The sequence below is a fragment of the Ornithorhynchus anatinus genome, chromosome 8, assembly GCF_004115215.2.
Source record: "Ornithorhynchus anatinus isolate Pmale09 chromosome 8, mOrnAna1.pri.v4, whole genome shotgun sequence".
In the NCBI taxonomy this organism is placed as follows: Eukaryota; Metazoa; Chordata; class Mammalia; order Monotremata; family Ornithorhynchidae; genus Ornithorhynchus; species Ornithorhynchus anatinus.
The window spans coordinates 62634575-62658365 of record NC_041735.1 but is presented as its reverse complement, the minus strand read 5'-3'; the positions used below and the strand labels follow the sequence as shown (position 1 = coordinate 62658365).

General features: G+C 44.4%; 1 non-coding gene across 1 annotated transcript; it reads left to right on the top strand.

The window, feature by feature from the left end:
* The first annotated feature begins 16570 nt into the window (after positions 1–16570).
* On the top strand, positions 16571–16708 carry LOC114814141. Its single transcript, XR_003761878.1, has one exon. It is a non-coding gene; the product is annotated as a small nucleolar RNA SNORA7 (small nucleolar RNA).
* Positions 16709–23791: the final 7083 nt, after the last annotated feature.

Here is a 23791-nt window from a genome sequence, read left to right as displayed (position 1 = left end):
GACTGGCTATGGATGCCCCTGTTTGACTCTCCTTCCCGTAGTCTAGGAGAGGAGAGAAGACAGTATATACACAGGTGGTGAGGATGGCTTCATCTCTTAATCGTATTAAGAGCCAAATTGATTGATTGTAATTTTTCTTCTGTGTTTACTCAGCACTGAATAAGAAATGAATAAACAGTCTATGCCATACTAATAATAATAATAATGCTGGTATTTGTTAAGCGCTTACTATGTGCCGAGCACTGTTCTAAGCGCTGGGGTAGACACAGGGGAATCAGGTTGTCCCACTGGGGGCTCACAATCTTAATCCCCATTTTACAGATGAGGTAACTGAGGCACCGAGAAGTTAAGTGACTTGCCCAAAGTCACACAGCTGACAAGTGGCCGAGCAGGGATTCGAACCCATGACCTCTGACTCCAAAGCCCATGCTCTTTCCACTGAGCCACGCTGCTTCTCTGGGGACTGATCATCTAAAATGGGGAGGATTTCAAATTTAAAACATATGAACCCTCCATGGCAACCTCTTTTCTTCTGCTTCCTTAGCGGTTATTTATGCGGCAAACCGGCCATCACAAGAACCAGTAGGGACTGGACTTGGTCAGCTGCGTTGATTGGGCACCAAGAAGTCCACCTTCGAGTCCAGCCAGTCGATCAATCAATCATATTTATTGAGCACTTACAGTGTGCAGAACACTTTGCTAAGGGCTTGAAAGAGTACAATATAACAGACACATTCCCTGGCCACAATGAGCTTACAGTTTTGAGGGGGAGACAGACATTAATATAAGTAAATGAATAACAGATAGGTACATAAGTGTTGTGGGGCTCTCTGACACAGGTGCTGGATTTGGATTCAATATATGCCTGACTTTTCCCTTCTCTGGTCCTGCCCACCATGCTGGAATCCTAATACATTTTGAGAAGGTCTCAGGGTTTATGCATAATCAATTCATGGTATTTATTGAGCACTTACTATGAGCAGAGCACTGTACTAAGTGCTTGGAAGAGTGCGGTCGAGAAGAGTACAATCCAATTATTTGGGAGAAACCAGCTCTGCCTTCAAGGAGCTTACACTCAAAAGGGAGTTTACAAGCATATCGGCAGTGGGGTTAAGGAGAGCAGCACATAGGTACTAGTAAAAAGCAGTCTTTCGGGCAAACTCATCACCATTAACAATATCAATAGTGCTGTGATAGCTTGCAGTCCAATACCGTTGCTAACAGATAAGCAAGATTACGCTAGAACCGTTGCAAAAAATGAGGGATTCACTTGTTTTCAAATCTCCCTTCAGGGTTGCCTTGTTGAGACCTAACCAGATATTTCCACCTCGGAACTATTACTGCAAGAGAAGATGACACGGTTGAGCATTTAAAAGAATAGTTCTCTTTCCAGCCCATGACTTGAGAGATGTCACTCTTCATTAGCTTGGGTCGGTTAGGTGTGCAGAAATTCCTGGAGGTGGGTGAGCATCCTGGAGAGAGCTGTGAATTTGTCCACACCGAGATAGCATAGATAGTTTTCGGTTGTAGCCGTGAGGGGAAAATCCCACTTCGAATCACGCTCATCGTGTTCCAGTGAAACTTTCCCAAACATCAAAGTGCAAGGATCCTTTCTCCTGATGTGGGAACAGTGACGCACAGGCAAGCAGGCTAAGCCAAACCTTCAGCCTAATCAGAACTTAACTTAAAAAACCCAAACTTCCCATGATTCCTGATGGTCACCCTGTTTTGGTTTTTTTTTTTTTTTGGCTTTGTTGCCCTATCTCTTCCTCTTCAAATATTGTAACAGAAGAATTCCATGGGCAGAGAGCATCTGCCATCCTGGAGTTCATATAACAGATATAGGCGAGATACAGACAAAGGTTTGCAAGAATAAGTATTTTCTTTTTAATTTATAATAATAATAATAGTAGTATTTGTTAAGCACTGTACTAAGCCTCAGTGTGGATAAGCAAATCAGATTGGACACAGTCTCCATCCCAAGTGGGGCTCAGAGTCTTCATCCCTATTTTACAGGTGAGGTAACCGAGACACAGAGAAGTGACTTGGTCAAGGTAACACAGGAGATCAGTGGCGGAGCCGGGATTAGAACCCACGACCTTCTGACTTCCAGGCCTGTGCCCTATCCACTATGCCGTGCTGCTTCTCCAGTGTTTCCATCTTCAGACAAAGTCAATTAGTGGGATGTGATATTGGAGTCTTACGGACTTCAGATGCAGAAACAATCTCAAGAGTGGGTAGTCTGATTTTTGTGGCAGACCTGTGGAAGAGAAATTTTCTCAAACTATATGGAAGTGCTAACTTCCTCAATGGAAAGTCTTTTGTGGGATCAGGGCCTTCAAAAATATATTTTTTTATAATTATGCTATTAATGAAATGCTTACTATGTGCTAAGTGTTGAGTGCAAAAGGATCTAATCAGATATAGTCTCTGCCCCACGTAGGACTCACAATCTCAGGGGAATTTCAGAGCAGGAGTGTCTTCCCCATTTTACTGAAGAGGGAACTGGGACCCCAAGAGGTTAAGTGGTTTGCCCAAAATCACACCGCAGGTCAGTGGCAGAGATGAGATTAGAACCCAGGTCTTCTGACTCAATCAATCAAGTATGGATATTTATTGAGTGCAAATAGTGTGTGGAGCACCATATTAAGCCCTTGGGAGAGTACAATAGAGTTGGTGGACAGGGTCCCTGCCCTCTTCCAATTCCTGCTTACAATCTAATTGGGGAGACAGACATTAAAATAAATTACAGAGAGGCAGTCATTCAATCAGTCAGTCAATTATATGCATTGAACACTTATTGTGTGCTGAAAACTGTACTAGGCACCTGAGACAGTACAACATAATATAACAGACACTTTCCCTGCCTACAGTGAGCTCATAGTCTAGAGGGGGAGACAGTTTTGGAAAGATGGGAGTTCTGAGTTGGACACATTAACCAATCAATCAATCATATTTATTGAGCACTTACTGTGTGCAAAGCATTGTACTAAATTTTGGGAGAGTGCAGTATAACAGAGTGGTAGCCATGTTCTTTTCCCACAAGATTACAGCACATTGGCGATAGCAGGAAATCTCCAAAGTACATCCAAGTAGAGAGAGGTCAAGGCTGGAAAGGTAGATTTGGGTATCATTCACCCACAGAAAGATGGTAGTTGAAGCTGTGGATTAAAATAAATAAATTGTGATATTTGTTAAGTGCTGTTCCAAGCCCTGGGGGTTACAAGTTGATCAGGTTGTCCCACGTGGGGCTCACAGTTTTAATCCCCTTTTGACAGATGAAGTAACTGAGGCACAGAGAAGTTAAGTGACTTGCCCAAGGTCACACAGCTGACTAGTGGCAGAGAGGGGATTAGAACCCTTGACCTCTGACTCCCAAGCCCGCGCTCTTTCCATTAAGCCACTCTGCTTCACAATTGAATGAGTTCTTCGACAAAGTGGGTGTTGATGGAGAATAGAGTCTTAAGGGCTCTTTCCACTAGTTCCCAATGCAAAATGGGGACTAAGGCTAAGGCAGTTGAATCTCAGTTTTCCCTCTCTCAATTTTTTTCTCACTTCTCAAGGAGGTTCCATATAGGACCTGCCAATGTAGAAAGGTAGCTTCTTTAATGCCTCAAAGATGACCCTCCTATTGGGAAATCTATCTTATCCAGAAATTCAGCTGTTACTGAAAATCCCAATGATTGTCCAATAATACATTTCATCCATGTCTGGAATTTCCACGATAATTTTCCTGGTACTTGTGTTTCCATGGTTTGGGCACCAAGGAGTCGAAACCTGAAAGACATAACCCTTTGATAAACCTGTTTCGAATGAGTGAGAGGGAAGATATTTAGGGCATCTTCCTCATTTGGGGTAAGCAGTGAATTTCTCTACAGGGCTGGGCAGACACCCGGGGAATACCAAATACCCACCGCTCCCTCTTGAGCAATCTAATGAGCCATATCGGTAGACAGCTATTTGCATAGAACTACATGTAGGTTGGGGCTGGGTGTATCTCACCGTAGTACCTTCACTTGATTTGTTTTTCCAGTAATGGTGATGGGTTGCAGTGAGCCACCCAGAGTATCTTGTCTGATCTCCCAGAAGCCAACAGAACACCTCACTGTAGTAGGAGGCAGAGCGATATCGAGATAAAACATCAAATAAACCAAAACAAAGAAACAAACAGATGAACCAAGATGGCAGACAATAGGCCTAACCAGAGTGCGTTTGATGAATCGTGGTTTTGTCTGACAGATGAAATAAGTCAGCGTTTCTTCAGGCCTGTATAAAGAGCTATTGCAAAACTGAGGCTGATTCCTTCAAATGTGTCTGCCTGAAATCTCTCTCTTCCTAATGCTCTCTGCTTGAGGACATTCTGTCACAGATTAATCAATCAATAAATCAATTGTGTTTATTGAGCCCTTACTGTGGACAGACCACTGTACAGAGTGCTTGGGAGAGTACAGTAGAGCAGACACATTCCCTACCCACATGGAGCTTACAGTCTAGAGGGGGATGACAGACATTAATATTCTCACCGTGCTTGGATTTCTTCTGTCTCGCCGCTGACCCCCTCACCCACTTCCTGCCTCTGGCCTGGAAAGCCCTGCCTGCTCAAATCCGACGGGCAATTACTCTCCCCTGCTTCAGAGCCCTATCGAAGCCACTCGGCCTCCTAAAGGCCTTCCCTGACAAAACCCTCCTTTCCTCTTCTCCCATTCCCTTCTGCATCACCCTGACTTGTTCCCTTTATTCTTCCCCCCTCCCAGCCCCATAACACTTGCGTCCAAATCTGTAATTTATATATTTCTACCTATTCTGTCCCCCTCTCACGGTCACACCGGGAGAGTTTCCAGTACTCTACCGGTCACGGCGACGGGAGGGAGAGTCAAGCCGTGGCCTGTCCATTCCATTCCTAGCTTGGGCAGTGGCTAGAGAGTGGAAGGCCATCGGCTACAAGTCAAAACTCACCCGTGCTGGGCAGCAGCGGCACGGGAGAGCGTTGAGGGCAGAAACTCAATTTCACTGCGCGGAAGGAGGCAATATGCAAAAATTCCATATTTTTACCAAGAAAATTCTTTGGATCGACTACCAGAACGATTGCAAGTGGAGAACAGGGCATTCTGGGAGAGATGTGTCCTCGATGTGGCTGTGGGTCAGAAACTACTTGACCGCATAAGACAAGAAAAGACAAGACCAAATCTGTAATTTTTTTATTTCTATTTATGTCTGTCTCCCCTCTGGACTGTAAGCTTGTTGTGGGCAGGAAATGTATCTGCTTATTTTTATATTGTACTCACCCAAGCACTCAGTGCAGTGCTCTGTACACAGTAAGTGCTCAGTAAATATGAATGAATAAAAAAATAAAGTACAAATATGCAGATAAGTGCTGTGGAGCTGAGGGAGGAGTGAACAAAGGGTGTAGATCCAAGTGCAATAAAGGGATTGGTGTGCAGCGTCGACTGGTGAAGAGTAGATTAACGTGCTTTAAATTCTTTAGTCAATCGGCAGTTTTTAGTGACTGCCTATTTTGTGTAGAGCACTGTGTTAAGAGAAGCAGTAAGACTTAGTGGAAAGAGCACGAGCTTGGGAGTCAGAGGTCCTGGGTTCTAATCCCGGCTCCGCCACTTGTCAGCTGTGTGACTTTGGGCAAGTCACTTAACTTCTCTGTGCCTCAGTTACCTCATCTGTAAAATGGAGATTAAGACTATGAGCCCCATGTGGGACAACCTGATTACCTTGTATCTATCCCAGCTCTCAGAACAGTGCTCGGCATGCAGTAAGCGCTTAACAAATACCATTATTATTATTATTATTAAGAGTTTAGATGAACAGTTTGGGAAGCAGCCAGCCTAGTTGAAAGTGCATGGATGTGGGAGCCAGGACTCTGGGTTCTAATCCTGGTTCTGTCGCTTGTCTGCTGTGCCACTTTGGGCAAATCACTTAACTTCTCCAGTCTTAGTTCCCCTCATCTGTAAAATGGTGATTAAGACTGTGAGCCTCATGTGGCATATTGACTGTGTCCAACCTGATTACCTTGTATCTACTCCAGGTCCCATAAAAAAAGACTCTCAAGGACCCTACCCTCTAGCTAGAATCTTTAGATGGAGGCACTTAATAGAGTATTTCGGTGGCTTGCTGAAGCCAGTGTCAGAATGGAAATTGAACTATTACAGTGCTGTTTCCTTAATATACCTGGGCGGGCTGAGTGAAATGTATAGAAATTGTGAACCTTTAATCGTGAGCCAAGGAAGTTCAATGCATGGCCTGCCCTTACTAAACATTTTTGGCACATACTGGTACTGTGCAGCCTTCCTAAATCACACTTAATCATTCAGTGGTATTTACTGATGAAGCGGCATGGCTTAGTGGAAAGATCACGGACTTGGGCGTTAGAGGTCATGGGTTTTAATCCTAGCTCCACCGCTTGTCAGCTGTGTGACTTTGGGCAAGTTACTTCACTTCTCTGTGCCTCAGTGACCTCATCTGTAAAATGGGGATGAAGACTTTGAGCCCCTCGTGGGACAACCTGATTACCTTGTCTCTCCCCCAGTGCTTAGAACAGTGCTTGGCCCATAGTAAGTGCTTAACAAGTACCATTATTATTATTATTATTGAGCACGTACTACGCGCAGAGCACTGCAATAAGCTTTTGGGAGAGTACAGTAGAAGAGAATTGGCAGCCACATTCCCTACCCTATAGTAAATAGCTCTCAGTTTTGTGATAGAGAAAAGCCAACATTGTTAGGTTTGATAAATCAGTGATAATTAAAGCATAAATCTTACAATTATATCATTATCATTAGAGTGGCTATTCATCTGGTTTCATATGGGACAGTCTGGTATTCAGTTGGCTTGTTGCCGGCTGGTACCGATATAACCCCAGCAGTCTTTATGCCCCATATTTTTATTTCAAACACCCCACCCGTCTGCTGCCTCGTTTTCTGCCCCGAAAGTCCTACGCTCAGATTCAGTTCCCGTGTTTACAGAGACCTGGGAGGAAACACTGTGGATCCTGGAGGAAGAGGGGAGAGGACATGGATCTCTAAAAAGGACCTTTTATAATATTGATAATAGTAACTGTGGTAACTGTTAAGCAATCACTAGGTGCCAAGCACTGTTCTGGGGTAGCTACAGGGTAATCAAGTTCTCCCACGTGGGGCTCACGGTCTTCGTCTCCATTTTACAGATGAAGTAACTGAGGCACAGAGAAGTGAAGTAACTTGTCCAAAGTCACACAGCTAAGTGGCAGAACTAGGATTAGAGGTGCTGGAGTGGATACAAGTTAATCGGGTAGGACACAGTTCCTGTCCCACGTGGGGTTCACTGTCTCAATCCCCATTTTATAGATGAGGGAACTGAGGCCCGGACAAGTGAAGTGACTTGCCCCAGGTCACACAGCCCCCCCCTTCACCTCCCCTCAGCCAAGCCCCCTTCCCCTCCTTTCCCTCTGCTCCTCCCCCCTCCCTTCCCCTCCCCTCAGCACTGTGCTCATGTGAATATATTTTTATTACCCTATTTATTTTGATAGTGAGGTGTCCATCCCCTTGGTTCTATTTATCGCGATTAAGTTGTCTTGTTTTTGTCCATCCGTCTCCCCCGATTAGACTGTAATCCCGTCAGTGGGCAGGGACTGTCTCTATCTGTTGCCGAATTGTACATTCCAAGCGCTTAGTACGGTGCTCTGCACATAATAAGCACTCAATAAATACTACTGAATGAATGAAGAGGCAGAGCTGGAATTAGAACCCATGACCTTCTGACTCCCAGCCCCATGCTTTATACACTGTGCACTATACACTCTTTCATGGGCACAAATAATGTCATCACTTTGTGTTACCTAGCCTACCCACCCTATAAAGCATAATAATATTGATATTTGTTAAGCGCTTACTATGTGCAGAGCACTGTTCTAAGCGCTGGGGTAGACACAAGGTTGTCCCACGTGGGGCTCGCAGTCTTAATCCCCATTTTACAGATAAGGTAACTGAGGCACAGAGAAGTGAAGTGACTCGCCCAAAGTCACACAGCTGACAAGTGGCAGAGCAGGGATCCGAACCCATGATCTCTGACTCCAAAGCCCGGGCTCTTTCCACTGAGCCACGCTGATGTCTGTTGCTTCCGGGATCTTTGAGTGCCATCAAGCGCTATTCTAACTCTAATTGTAAGTGTTATCCTGTTTAGGACAAAATGCATTCATTTAGGACAATATCACTGACCTTTTACTGACATATGGAGTTTGTAGTTCAATGAATTAGAATGGTGCCCTACCCATCATAGATACTCATAAAAGCTGCCAATACTAATAATGATAGTCTCAATTCTTCCCTTGTGATTTTCCTAGGTGAATCGACATCAGCTAAGGGTGGGAATCCGATAACGTCTAAGGCCCTACAGAGTGGTTATGCCACTTTGTTTAAATTTAAAATTCATATTCATTTCCATATGTATCTATTTTAGCAAACTTCTGCTGAAGACAAGTGTCAATTTAAATTGGGAAGAATTTCTATTTGAAACAATAGAGAAATTCAGAAGTATGAGACTGAGCAATGAAGGCCCAAATTCACAAAGGGTTTCAAATCTGGAATTAGCAAATTCGATCAAATCTCGTTATTTTCTTTGACAAAATAAGAATGTTTTTAGACACCTATGGGAAAAAAATTGTCTTTCTGTAAAATGGACTCTGGAAAATGCGGAAGCATCATGGCCCAGTGGAAAGATCATGACCCTGGCAAGGCAGAGGTCCTGGATTCCGATCCCGGTTCCTTCACTTACCTGCCTTATGGTCTTGGGCAAGTCACTTAACTTCTCTGCACCTCAGTTCCCTCACCTGCATAGAGGGGATTCAATACCTGTTCTCCCTCCTACTTATTCCTACTTGAGAAGCAGTGTGGCTTAGTGGAAAGAACACTGGCTTGGGAGTCAGAGGGCGTGGGTTCTAATCCCGCCTCCACTACTTATCAGTTGTGTGACTTTGGACAAGTCACTTAACTTTCTGTGCCTCAGTTACCTCATCAGTAAAATGGGGATTAAGACTGTGAGCCCCACGTGGGACAACCTGATTACCTTGTATCTACCCTAGCGCTTAGAACAGTGCTTGGCACATAGTAAGCGCTTAGAACAGTGCTTGGCACATAGTAAGCGCTTAACAAATACCATCATTATTATTATTACTCTGTGAGCCCCATTTGGGACCTGATTTTCCTGTATCTCCCCCAACACCTAGTACAGTGCTGAGAATATAGTAAGCATTCAGCAAGCACCACAACTATCATTATTATTATAATCAGGATGTACTTGAATGTTTATTGGGTAATCCAGTGCTATCAAAGCAACAGGAGACTAATTTGGCTTGTTATCAATGGATAAAAATCGCGTTTTTCCCTCAAACATTGTTAATGGCAGACTGTTGGGTTGGATGGGTCACTGGTTTTGCAACAGTGGTGACATGGTTTATGTTTTTATGGTTTCCTCTAGGCTGCAAGTGCCTTGTGGGTAAAGAACATGGTTGTCCTCTCCCAAGCTCTTGGTACAGTGCTCTGCACACAGCAAGTACTCAATAAATACCCACTGAGTGATTGATTGATCGATTTAACTTGTAGTATCTGCATTTGTGCCTCCACTATCTATGTGGGAATGGAGAAAATGAGCCAGTCAATTTGAGCTGTTTGTCTCGATTTGACTGACATTGATGACAGTCTCAATTAGTAAAGATAATGATGATGATAATTGTGGTATTTAAGTGGCTTTCTATGTGTGAGACACTGTCCTAAGGGTTGGGATAGATACAAGATAAATGGGTTGGACAGAGTCGCTGTGCCACATAGGGATCACAGTCTTAATCCCCATTTTACAGATGAGGGAACTAAGGCGTTGAGAAATGAAGTGACTGGCCCAAGGTCACACAGCAGACAAGTGGCAGAGCTAGGAATAAAACCCAAGTCCTTCTGCCCCCCAGCCCTGTGCTTTGTCATTCATTCCTTCATTGCTTCAATCGTATCTATTGAGTGCTTACAGTGTGCAGAGCACTGTATAAGTGCTTGAGAAAGTACATTATAAAAATAAATAGACACATTCCCTGCCTATAATGAGCTCAAAGTCTAGAGGGGGAGACAGGCATTAATATAAATAAATAAATTACAGACATGTTAATAAGTGCTGTAGGGCGGGAGGGGGGATGAATAAAGGGGGCAAGTCAGGGAGATACCGAAGAGAGTGGGAGAAGAGGAAAGGGGGGCTTAGTCAGGCAAGGCCTCTTGGAAGAGATGTGCCTTCAATCAGACTTTGAAGGAGGGAGAGAAATTGCCTGTCGGATTTGAGGAGGGAAAGTGTTCGAGGTCAGGGAGAGGAAGTGCACGGCGTAGTGGATAAATTACTATATTGGTATTTGTTAAGCGCTTACTATGTGCAGAACACTGTTCTAAGCGCTGGGGTAGACACAGGGGAATCCGGTTGTCCCACGTGAGGCTCACAGTTAATCCCCATTTTACAGATGAGGTAACTGAGGCACAGAGAAGTGAAGTGACTTGCCCACAGTCACACAGCTGACAAGTGGCAGAGCCGGGATTCAAACCCATGACCTCTGACTCCAAAGCCCGGGCTCTTTCCACTGAGCCACGCTGCTTCTCTCATGGGCCTTGGAGTCAGAAGGTCATGGGTTCTAATCCCGGTTCTGCCACTTGTCTGCTGTGGGACCTTGGCCAAGACACTTCACTTTTCTGTGCTTCAGTTACCTCATCTGTAAAATGGGGATTGAGACCGTGAGTCCCATGTGGAAAAGGGGCAGTGCCCCACCCAGTTTGCTTGTATCCATCCCAGTACTTAGTACAGTGCCTGGCACATTGTAAGCGCCTAACAAATACCACCGATATTATTATTATTACTATTATGTGGGCAAGGGGTTGTCAGTGAGATAGATGAGATCGAGGTACAGTGAGAAGCTTAGCAGTGGAGAAATGAAGTGTGAGGGCTGGGTTGTAGTAGGTCAGTAGCCAGGTGAGGTAAGAGTGGGCAAGGTGGTTGAGTGCTTTGAATCCAAAAGTGAGGAGTTTCTGTTTGAAATGGAGGTGGAAGGACAACCACTGGAGTTTTTTGAGGAGTGGGTAAACGTGTCTTAAACGTTTTTGTGGAAAAATGATCCAGGCAGCAGAGTGAAGTAGGAATTGGAGTGGGGAGAGACAGGATATCTGGGAGGTCCGCAAAGAGGCTGATAGAGTAATCGAAGCGGGATACTGTGATTGTATTGACACAGTAGCAGTTTGGATGGAGAGGAAAGTGTGGATTTTAACGATGTGAAGGTGGAACTGAAGGGATTTAGTGATGGATTGAATACGTGGGTTGAGCGAGAGAGATGAGTCAAGGATAACGTCTATGTTATGGGCTTGTGAGTCCGGAAGGATCCTATCCACTAGGCCACGCTGCTTCTCAGTGATGAGGATGGTGATGGTGATGATGGTGGTGGTGATGTAGTCTCCCTTAGAGGACAACAGATAAGCCTTGTCAAGTCACAGAGACTTGAAGGCTGAGAACCTATGCAAAGGAATAGATTGTAGGGCTAGTGTTTGGCTTAGTGCTGTACTCACCCTCCTAGTAGGTGCAGCGGGGTGCAATAAACTGTGCAATGCAAGTAAGGATTGTATTCAAAATACCAATTTATGGTCAAAGTGATAGCAGCTCACGTTATCTTAAAGGGTTACATGGTTTCCAGGAAAGACTAGGCGGTAGCCATTTTCCTCTTCACTACTCATGTGAGCCGACCATTTTCGGGATTCCAGTTTGACCTGTCTTTCTTGTAGACTTGTCCTGTGATATGCCGTCGAGTCATTTCCGATCCGTAGCGACACCACAGACACATCTGTCCCAGAACGCCCCGCTCTCCATCGGCACGTTCCGGTAGTGGATCCATACAGTTTTTTTGGTAAAAATATAGAAGTAGTTTACCACTGCTGCCTTCCGTGTAATAAACTCGAGTCTCCGCCCTCGACTATCTCCCATGCCGCTGCTGCCTAGCGTGAGTGAGCTTTGACTTGTAGCAGATGGCCTTCCACTCGCTAGCCACTGGCCAAGCTGGGAATGGAATGGAAGGACCTCTTCTTGACTCTCCCTCCCGTAGCCGAGACTGGTAGAGGACTGGAAACTCTTCAGGTGTGACCCTGAGAGGGGTCCTTGGAGACTACCCTAAGTGATTCTTTGGTTAGAAACCTTTGCCATGACAGGTGAAAGTTTCTCTGTGACTACCTTCCCCCTGGCTCCACAAGCAAACAAACAGTTGTATTTAGTGAGAACCCTGTGAAGTGCTCAGAAGGCTACAGAAGAATAAATAAGACACAGTCCCTGCTCTTGAGGAGTTTACAACCGTCTGGGGGAACCAGCTACTAAAATGATTTACAGTCGTCAGGTCTTCTTAATGAGCCTTTCCCGTAGCATAGAACCTTCAGGGATTTATTCAATCCATCAGCCTCTCTTAGTAATGGATTTCTGATTGACAAACCCATTAGAGAACTGGAATATTTTGACGAATCTATGTAATTAATTTCTTATTATTTCATTTAAAACCCTAGCAACTGAATGAAAGACTTTGCCAGTCAAAATCTCTGGTGTAAAAACGGGCTCCCAGGTTTCACTCTTTTTTAACCACATGAACCACATTCTATGCAAAATCACTGGTGGGACCTTTAGTAGATTAAATTTGGATACTGGAGAAGCAGTGCATCTTAGTAGAAAGAGCCTTGGCCTGGGAGTCAGAAGGCCTGGGTTCTAAACCCTGCTTTGCTAATTGCCTTCTGTGTGACCTTAGGCAAGTCACTTAATTTCTCTGTGCCTCAATTCCCTCATCTTTAAAATGGAGATTCATTGCCTGGTCTCCCTCCGGCTTATTCATTCCTTCATTCATTCAATCATATTTACATTGTGCAAAGCACTGTACTAAGCGCTTGAGATGTACAATTCAGCAACATATAGAGACAATCCCTCCCACAGTGGGCTCACAGTCTAGAAGGGGTGGGGGCGGGGTGGTGGGGAATGGCAAACATCAATACAAGTAAACAGGCATCGATAGCATCATTATAAATAAATAGAATTGTAGATATATACACATCATTAGTAAAAATAAATAGAACCCTCATGTGGGACAGGGACTGTGTCTGACTTGATTATCTTGTATCTACCGCAGCATTTAGAACAGCACTTGACAAATTCATTCATTCAATCCTATAGTAAGCACTTAACCAACACCATAATTATTATTTGGGAGAGGGGTTTGGGGGGTAACGGTCTTTTTGTTCCCTCACCTTCTGACTAGTGTGGCTTAGTGGATAGAGCATGGTTCTGGGAGTCAGAAGGACCTGGGTTCTAATCCTGGCTCCTCCACCTGCCCTCTGGGTGACTTGGGGAAGTCACTTCACTTCTCTGTGCCTCAGTTACTTCATCTGGAAAATGGAGGTTAAGATCATGAGCCCCTTGTAGGACAGAGACTGTATCCATCCTGATTATCTCGTATCTACTCCAGTACTTGTGCCTGGCACCTAGTAAGTGCTTAACTAATACCATTTAAACAAAAAAAAATAATTTTTCTTTGCCTCCCCCATTAGATTGTAAACTCTTCGAGGGTAGGAAACACATGTTCTCTACTGTTTTGCTTCTACTGCATTCTCCCAGGTGGTCAGTGCAGTGTCTCATATTCATCGACTCACAGTTACCGTTGATTGATTGGTTGGGGTGAGCTCTCGGAGCCCTAGGCTACCCAGCCCATGTCACTCAAGAACTCGGTCTTCCCGAAGCCAGATAAGGTAATAAAATAAAGGCCTCATCCCTACCCAAGACATCTGGCAACCCTGTCTCAGATAGAAACCAGCTGGCTCACAAACACACAGATCTCTAGCCACAGGGGCATTTTAATCCACACATCAGCGGTCTGGGCAACGAAGAAAGGTTTTCTTTGAGGACAGATTAGCAGTAGTTTAGCTAAACAAAAAGGTTCAAAAATGTATTGCATTTCCACTTTCCATGGCTCTAAGGATAGTGTTACGGCAGATCCTAATCGTTGATGTCTGCTGGTGTTTCATAAAAAATGACAAAGCTGTTCCTATCCACATTCTAAACCTCTAGACAAGCACGTGTTTATCGGACATTTATTTGCCCATGGAAATTGATCTGAGTGCCTGCCAGTGACAAACCAAAAGAGTTTATTTGTTTAAAACTCGAGAAACTGCTGAAAAGATATCCAAAGCACAAACATCCACCTAGACAGGGGCATATTAATGTCCTTTGATTCAGACACAGCTCCAGTATACCAGCTAATCAGTCAATCAATGGTATCTGTTGAGCACTTACTGTATGCACAGTACTGTACTACGTGCTTGGGAGACTACAGTGCAACAGAGTTGGTAGACACATTCCCTGAAAACAAGTTGCTCCGTCTAGAAGAGGAAGACGACATTAATCCAAAATGAATAAATTAGGGATCTGTACATAGGTGCTGTGGGGCTTATGCCCTGAAAAAGATAGAATGGAAGGATTTGGCTGCAATTCCTGCGATGGATATCATGAAATACCTCAATGGAAAGAACCCTTAGGAAAAATTTCTGCCAGGTTCAGTGTGTCCAATATAACAAATTAGGAGCCTTATTTAATGTCATGACTATTGAGAAAGACAGACTATTCATGTGCTGAACTTCACGGTGCTGTCACAGTACAAGTAGACTATTCTGTTTCCTTGGTTGAGTACGCGAGCAAGGGGACCTAATGCCTTTTGGATTGGCAGTTGGTGACGCACATCTGACGGTCCCACCATCAGAAGAGGCGCTGAGTCTCTGCTCCCAAAGGCACACACGTGTCACATGCATTTGAGAGGCTTGTGTGGGAAGTGGGTTTCGGGGACACCAGAAGTGGAGACCGCCTGCGGAGTCAGTCTGCTCCAACTCAGAAGTGGCATGGCCTACTGGATAGAGCCCGGGCCTGGGAGTCAGAAAGACCTGGGTTCTAATCTAGATTCTGCCACTTGTCTGCTGTGTGACCTTGGGCAAGTCACTTCACAGGGCCTCAGTTACCTCATCTGTCAAATGGGTATTAAGACTCTAATGGGACAGGGATAATGTCCAACCCGATTAGCTTGTATCTACCCTAGTGCTTAGCACAGTGCTTGACACATAGTAACAAATACCACCATTATTAACATCATCATCATACATACCCACCAGGAACTGAGAAAATATAAGTGAGGCAGAAGGAAGCTCATCTTTCTGGATTGTTCCACAGGCACATGTTGCATTTTCCAGAGTTGCAGAAATTGACTAGACCCCAAGAGTTCTGATTCCTCGCTCCCCAGGATGAATGTAAGGCTACTGAGAGCAGAGATCATGTATACAAGTTTTAAGTGCTTAGGATAGTGCTCTGCCCATGGTAGATGTCCAGTAAATGCTATTGATTCATTGACTGGATCTTGGTCAATAAGAACCCAATGGCGTTATTGATGTTTCCATTATATTGTGCTCACAAGGCAGATCCATCAAGCACTAAACAAAGAAAGAAAAACGTCAGTGAGTGAGGGGCTCATTATCCTGGGACACACAAAGAAGCAGCGTGGTGTGATGAATAGATTACGAGCCTGGAAGTCAGAAGGTCGTGGGTTCTAATCCCCGATCTGCCACTTATCTGCTGTGTGGCCTTGGGGAAATCACTTCACATCTCTGTGCCTCAGTTACCTCATCTGTAAAACGGGCTTTGAGACTTTGAGCTCCACATGGGACAGGGACTGTGTCCAGCCTGATTATCTTGTAACTACCGTAGTGCTTAGTACAGTGCCTGGTGCACAGTAAGTGCTTAACAAAGACCACACTTATTATTACTATCATTATTATTATTTCTAAGAATCTGAAGAATTAGGAATTTTCCAGGAGCTTGCAGATGACCAGCCCGCTGTGGGCAGGGATTGTCTCTACTTGTTGCTGAACTGTACTTTCCAAGCGCTTAGTACAATGGTCTGTAGTCAGAAAGCACTCAATAAATACTATTGAATGAATGAATGAATGACCAAAAATGCACTTTAATCCAGCTCCGTAAACTACTATGTACAACATTATTGATTCATTTTATAAACAAATAGGTACTCTGCCATTAGACAATTGGAGTTGATGAATAAAGAACCTGCTCTCTTAGTCACTACCAGTGATTCATTATCTCTTTCCGATATCATCGTTTTTATCCCTTCCATTGTTTATTCCCAGGAACCTGACAATAGACTTTGCCTCTTACTCACTTGGACCCTTCCCTTTCGGTAACTACAACCCTAAGGAAGTCATTTCCCTTTGATATTTAGATTTGAGAACTCTCATTCCTTTCTCTGCACAATGGAAATAAACAGCTTTCCTTTTCCCTTCAGAGAGTCGACCCTAAACGGTCTTAATCTTCCATCGGGCCTCAGGATGAGCTCACAAGGAAGGGAAGGAATGGAGTTACGGTTGGCAGAAGCCACAGTGTCGCATAAGGAATGAATGGATAAATAAATGAATGAAAGTAGAGTCCTTAGATTACAATGTACTTAAAATATCAAGGATGGTGATATATACATTTGCTAAGGATTGGCTTCCCCCTCTCAGGGTAGCATCTGGAGGGTTTCCAGTACTCTACCAGTCTCGGCTATGGGAGGGAGAGTCAAGCAGAGGTCCACCCGTTCCATTCCTAGCTTGGCCAGTGGCTAGGAAGTGGAAGGCCATCTGCTACAAATCAAAACTCACCCATGTTGGGCAGCAGCGGCATGGGAGAGAGTCAAGAGCAGGAGACTGTTTAGTGCGTGGAAGGCAGCAATGGAAAATCACTTCCGTATTTTTACCAAGAAAGCTCCCTGGATTCACTAGCAGAATGACTGCAGATGCAGAGTGGGGTGTTCTGGGAGAGATGTGTCCATGGTGTTGCTATGGGTCGGAGTTGACTCGACAGCATAAGACAAGACAAGGATTGGCCTAGAAGCATACGGGTGGATGTTGGGATAATAGTATTTGGGATGGGCAAATTGGTCAGGAAAAGCTTTCTGGAAAAGGTGATAGTTCAGGAAGGTTTGGAAAATGGGGAGACAGTGCTGTGGTGGATTTCAAGTGGGAGAAAATGTTAGGCAAATGGCCGGAGGCAGTGAAGATGATAGAAGTCTGAGACAAGTGCAGGTCGGGTGAGGCTGATGAAGAGTGCTGTTAAGACTCAGGAGACCCTTAAAGGCAGAGGTCAGGAGTTTCTCAGGAGAAAAATGGGTAACCCCTGGAGTCGTTTAACAAGTGGAGAGATCTGCACTAACTGCATTTTAGGGAGATGATCTGGGCCCCAGAGTTTGGCATAGGCCGGAGAGCGAAAATGGGTGAAAGTATCGGGACCAATCAGTCAATCAGTGGTATTTACTGAGTGCTTACTGTATACAGAACACTATACTAAGCACTTGAGAAAGTACAATACAACAGAACTGATAGACGTGTTCCCTGCCCTCAAGGAGTTTACAGCCTGGAGCGGGAGAAGAAACTGAAGTGAGGGAGTGGCAGAGCAGGATTAGAACCCAGGTCCTCTGACCCCCAGGCCCGTGTTCTTTCCACTGGACCTCGCAACTTGCCACTGCGTGTCCGGAGACGTGATGTGATGTCATGCATGTCTGTCGGTCTGAGAACCCCAAGCCGTGCTCTCAGCCTTCCCACCCCAGGTGGAGATTAGATGAAGTTTAGGGAGACCCCAAACCCCCAATCCACTGCTACTTGTCTGAGGCAGAAGGGTGGGAAGGGTGAAGAAGCTTCTCATTTTCTGAAGATTTTTCTGCCTCTCTGTCTTCAATGACTATGAATATAATTTTGAAAAGCTACAGTGTATTGCGAAGTGCAGAGACCACCACTGCTTCAATTTACTGAGCCCCAAAACACTGCTGAAACTCAAAAGTGAAATTATATTCCAGAACAATTCCTTTCCCTCTCTTCGTATTTATAAAAGCGGCAGGCCCGATTCTCTCTTCAGATAGCAGGGATAGGGTTTACTTACTGTCTTGTACTCTCCCACTTGCTCTAAACAGAGTGAGTGCTCAATAAATACCATTCCCCCGCTAGACAGTAAGCTCGTTCATTCATTCAATAGTATTTATCGAGCGCTTACTGTGTGCAGAGCACTGTACTAATTAAGCGCTTGGAATGTACAATTTGTTGTGGGTAGGGAATTTGTCCATTGATTGTTATACTGTATGCTCCCAAGCGCTGAGTACAGTGTGCTGCACATAGGAAGAACTCAATAAATATGACTGAATGAATAAATGAATCGATACCAGTGGTTGAGATACATCTTGTCCTGAATTATCAAATGTGCATTCCAATTTTTGGGCAGTATAGTAAAGCATTCACCCTTCTAAATGATCTGTGTGTGATCTTTACCAACAAAATTTAGACATAGCAAAATAAAAGTCCAGATTTTAAAATTCTGTTCTGCTATTGAAATTTTCATGAGTATGCAAATCCAAGGAAACCCCATCTCTGATATCCATTTTTCATAATGAAAAATACAACATCTCCAGCAGTAATATATCGAAAAGTCAATTTCCTCTTTTGGCCAGAGAGAAAAGCAATCTATAAGACTTTTTAATGGGTAATTTAAAATGTTCTCCAGCTAGGTTTTAATTAAATAAGCAGCATGAGTAGCAGCACGTTGTAGTGGATGGAGCTCGGGCCTGGGAGTCAGAAGGGCATGGCTTCTCATTCTGGCTCTGCCACCTGTCTGCTATGTGACCTTGGGCAAGTCACTTCATTTCTCTGTGCCTCAGGTACCTAACCTGTAAAATGGGAATTCACACTGTGAGCAACAAGTAATAATAATAATAATGTTGCTATTTGTTAAGGGCTTACTATGTGTCAAGCACTGTTATAAGCACCGGGGTAGATACAGGGTAATCAGGTTGTCCCACGTGGGGCTCACAGTCTCCATCCCCATTTTACAGATGAGGTAACCGAGGCACCGAGAAGTTGTGACTTGCCCAAAGTCACACAGCTGACAAGTGGCGGAGCCGGGATTAGAACTCATGCCTCCTAAACCCGTGCTCTTTCCACTGAGTCACGCCGCTTCTCTATCACGTGGGACATCTACTACATGCTCTGCACACAGTAAAAGCTCAATAAACACGACTGAATGAATGATAGGGACTGTGTCCAACCCGATTTCCATATTCCATCCCAGCGCTTAGAACCGTGCTTGGCACGTAGTCAGCATTTAACAAATACCACAATTATTATTGTTATTATTATTATTGTTGTTACGATCTAGCGAGACTCCCGACCTCTTGATAATGTCTCCTGTTTCCTTAGTACAGTGCCCGGCCCATAGTAATTGCTTAAGAAATAACACATTTATTAATTAAATGGCCTCTGTAAGAGGTCACTTGCAAGTTCCTATATCCTTTGCATCCATCTGTCCGTTGAATTTACTTCTGCTTCCAATCGGCCATTTTAGTCCTTCCTTAAAATGACTTCAGCCCCAGGTCCCAAATCTGGAGGTTTGCTGGTAGTGTCACATGGTTGGCAGCATTTTTAATATCATATATATGCTCAAAAAAACCTCCCACTCCCTGCAAGAGGAAAAACTTTTCCTGCGAAACTGATCGTGAACTTGTTGTGGGCTGGTAATGTGTCTGTTTATTATAGTGTACTCTCCCAAGTGTTTAGTATGGTGCTTCGCAAACGGTAAGCGCTCAGTAAATGCATTTGAATGAATTAATTAATGGCGACTCCAGCTCAAAAAAGATGCTCCACTTCAGAGACACGTACCACGCTGCGATTATAACTCCAGTTACTGGCACTTGGTAAAATGGCAAAAGTCTTCCTGGGAAGAGGCTGTGGTGAATTAGCAATCGTCAGAATGGCCCCAAGGTCACAGAACAGAGTGTGAGAGATTCTGGGGGTGGGAGAGTGGCTGTGCCACCCTCTCTGAGCCTGCCTTTATGTTTCCCCTGGAAGGGCCTGGTGGATTCTTTTCTGATTGTTTTTGGCAAATTTCCCTTGACATGAGACTAAGATCTCTGTGCGGGCGATCAAAGGAGCCTCTGTTAGCAGCCGGGCCGGTGACTAAATCTCCCATCCTCGCAGATTTATGTCTCCTTTGTCGGTTTCCCCTAAGCTCCCGAACGTGCTCTTTAGGACTCATTTCCACCCCACAGTGCATCGTCTATGAGACGTCTCGCATACGAGGCTCTTTCCAGTTGACCTCTTGGAAGAATGGATCCTTAACATCTTGAGGTCAGCTCGCATAGCTTGAGAGGCGACAGCATCGCAGCCGAGAGGAGACGGATTCATGAGTTCTAATTCAAGTCTCGGCAGACGCTGGGAGATGGAAGCCAGTCCTGCTCTGTACGCCGAGTGCCGACTTTCTACCGCTAGAAGACTCGTTAGAAATGCAGGGCGACCAGAGCTCTACAGTTGGGTGGGCTCTTCAAATCAATCGGTGAACCACAGATATCTATTGAGCGCTCACTGAGTGCAGAGCACTGTACTATGTGCTTGGGAGAGCTCAAGATGATAAAAGTGGTAGACATGTTCACTGCCTGCAAGGAACTTAGAATAGAGTGGGGAGACTGCCAGAGGAGAGGGGAAAATCCTCCATTTTAGAATCTATCCCCCCGAATGGCTCAGGAAGATTGGTAGATTAAGTTGAACGCTGCACGTTGAAGTGTTCTGGACCCACTCCTGAAAGCAAAGCAATTGAATTCCGATCCTCAGCAAATGACCATCGCTGGTGGGCCCCAAAGTAATACATGATCTGTTAACACCAACTGGAATAAAGCAACACTACCTTGTGAACCCTTCCAAGGGACAGAGACCAGGTGTAATTTCCAACCGTGTTTTTTTCTCAGTTCTCCGGGGGTGCTCTGCACCCAGTAAGTGCTTAATAAATATGATTTTTCCTACTCTTATTAAACACGGGGAAAGGAAAGGCAAGGAAGGCGCAGAAGTCAAGAGAGCTGCAGAAACAGGCAAGAGGAGAAAAGCCAGTGGAGTTTGAGCAGAGGGATCAATGAAAGGAATACAGTTGCTGGGAGGTCACGTGACTAAGTAGAAGGACTGGAAGTTGGGAGATCTGGGTTTTAACATTAATGATAATGATACTCATTAGGCACGGAACATATGCCAAATACTATACTAAGTGCTGGGGCAGATACAAGATAGTCATGTTGACCCAGTCCCTGTTCCACATGGAGCTCACTGTCTAGGTTAGAGGGAGTAGGATTTAATCCCCATCTTACAGATAAGGAAACTGAGGCACAAAGAAGTTAAGTGACTTGCCCAAGGTTATAATCAATCAATCATGTTTTTACGGTGCTTACTGTGTCCAGAGCACTGTACTGAGAATTTGTTAGAGTACCACATAACAGAGTTGGTAGACGTGTTCCCTGCCCCCAGTGAGCAGTCGACATGGCATGACGTCAGGTAGAAGGGGGCAAGGTGATTGAGGGCGTTAAAGCCGATGGTAAGGCATCTCTGCTTGATGTGGATGGTGGATGGGCAACCACTGGAGGTTCTTGAGGAGTGGGGAAAGATGAACTCAATGTCTCTGTAGAAAAACGATCCTGGCAGCAGGGTGAAGAATGGGCTGGAGAGGTTGAGACCAAAGGGAGGTCTGCAAGGAAGATGAAGCGGTAATCAAGATGAGATAAGATAAGTACTTGGATTAACATGCTTGGATGGAAAGGAAAGGGCAAATTTGGGAAGTGTTGTTCACAGCAGAGAAGTTGCAGATCCGGAATTAGAACCCCCGTATTCTGAACCCAGGCCTGTGCTGTTGCTAGGCCATGATGCTTCTGCTGACTTTTCCCGGCTCCTCCACTTGTATGCTGTGCCTCCATTGGCAAGGCACTAATTTTGCAGTTCCTCAGTTTCCTCATCTGTATTTTGTCCCAATATTCCCCCCACCTATTACTTTGTGAGCCTGATGAGTTACAGGAGCCGTATCTAATCTGATTTTTTTAAATGTATCCCAATGCTTAGTATAGTATTTTGGAGCTAGTAGATGTTTATTAAATACCATCATTATTATTGGAGAGGGGCAATGAGGAATGGAGAGCAGAAAGTACTGAGAGTACAGCAGAGAGCAGTGAGACAAGAGCACAGGCAAGAAGGCTTTCGGTCAGTCAGCCAGTGATATTTATTGAGTACTTCCTGTGTACAGAGCACTGTACCATGCATTTGGGAGAGTACAGTATAGTAGGTACACATGAACCTTGCCCTCCAGGAGCTGAGTGGATAGAGCATGGGCCTGGGAGTCAGGAGGACCTGGGTTCTAATTCCGGCTCTGCCACTTGTCTTCTCTGTGACCTTGGGCAAGTCATTTCACTTCTCTTGTCTCAGTTACCTCATCTGTAAAATGGGGGTTAAGACTGTGAGCCCCATGTGGGATAGGGACTGTGTCCAAACTGATTACCTTGTATCTACCCCAGTGGATTGCCATTGTTCTCGTCTGTCCGTCTCCCCCGATTAGACCGTAAGCCCGTCAAACGGCAGGGACTGTCTCTATCTGTTGCCGACTTGTTCATTCCAAGCGCTTAGTACAGTGCTCTGCACATAGTAAGCGCTCAATAAATACTGTTGAATGAATGAATGAATGAAAGGGCCTGGCACATAGTAAACTCTTAACAAATTCCATCATTACTGTTATTATTTTTGCAATCTAGCCAGGCTCCTGACCTCTTGGAAAAGTCTCCCGATTCCCCAACAGTAGAGCTGAAATCCTGTTGGTCCCATCACTCTAGACTCTAAGCTTGTGATGGTCAGGGAACATGTCTATCACCTGTGATATATTGTACTGTCCCAAGCATTTAGTACAATGTACTGCAAACAGTAAGCAGTCAATAAATACAACTGATTGATTAATTGATTGATTTCACGACCACTGAACTGTCAGCCATTGAACATTAGGGGTCTGCTTTTCGACAGTTTAAGTTTCGTTATTCTATTTTCATTAGTTGTTATGTCTCTTTCACCATTTAAGAGGAGAGCAATTTCCATAAAGGCACCATGCAAATAGTTTTCTATTTGATTTTTCATCTCTCAGTTGTCCGAATTCCTGTACCCACCCAAGCAGCCTGGAGATTCTTTTCCACCGAATGATAATGCATTTGACTTTTTCCACATGGTTAAAAAGTCTGTTTTCTCCAGCCTCTGGCACAGCCTGCTTATTGGAGACAGCTGAAATGAACAATGGGTGCATACAAGGGCTGAAAATGACAACTCACTGAGAAAAGTGATATGAGATGGTTCTTTAAAGAAATTCCCTCTACAGAAAGCCACATACAAAAAAGACCCAAATAATGAGTCCCACTAATATCTTCTTAGCAAGCATAATGAATAAACTCAGTGGCAGGGTGGCCAACGCTAATTACTTTGTTCAAGTTGTATGTTAACTACACATTGTTTTTCTAGCTTGGTTTCTTCTGTGGTGGCCACCTTATTTGCTAAAGCAAGAACCAAAAAGTTGCCCTTTTCCCCTAGTGTGCCACTTTTATCTTTGAATAAATAAATAGAACCAAATGAAGCCAACCTAAATTAATCATGATTGATTTCCCTTAGCATACCATCGTTCTTATCAATTTTAAATGTGATAATATAGTGCTTTGCCATTAATGACCTGCTGTTATTCTCACAACATCCCTGTAACGTAGGGAGAAACAGATGTTATTATCCTCATTCTACAGGTGAGGAAAATGAGGCACAGAGTGGTTTAGTGTGTTGCCTACAGTCACACAGCAAGCTATGGAAGAGCTGGGGCTACTGTCCAGACCCCTGGCCATGTTTCTCCTTCCTATATTTTA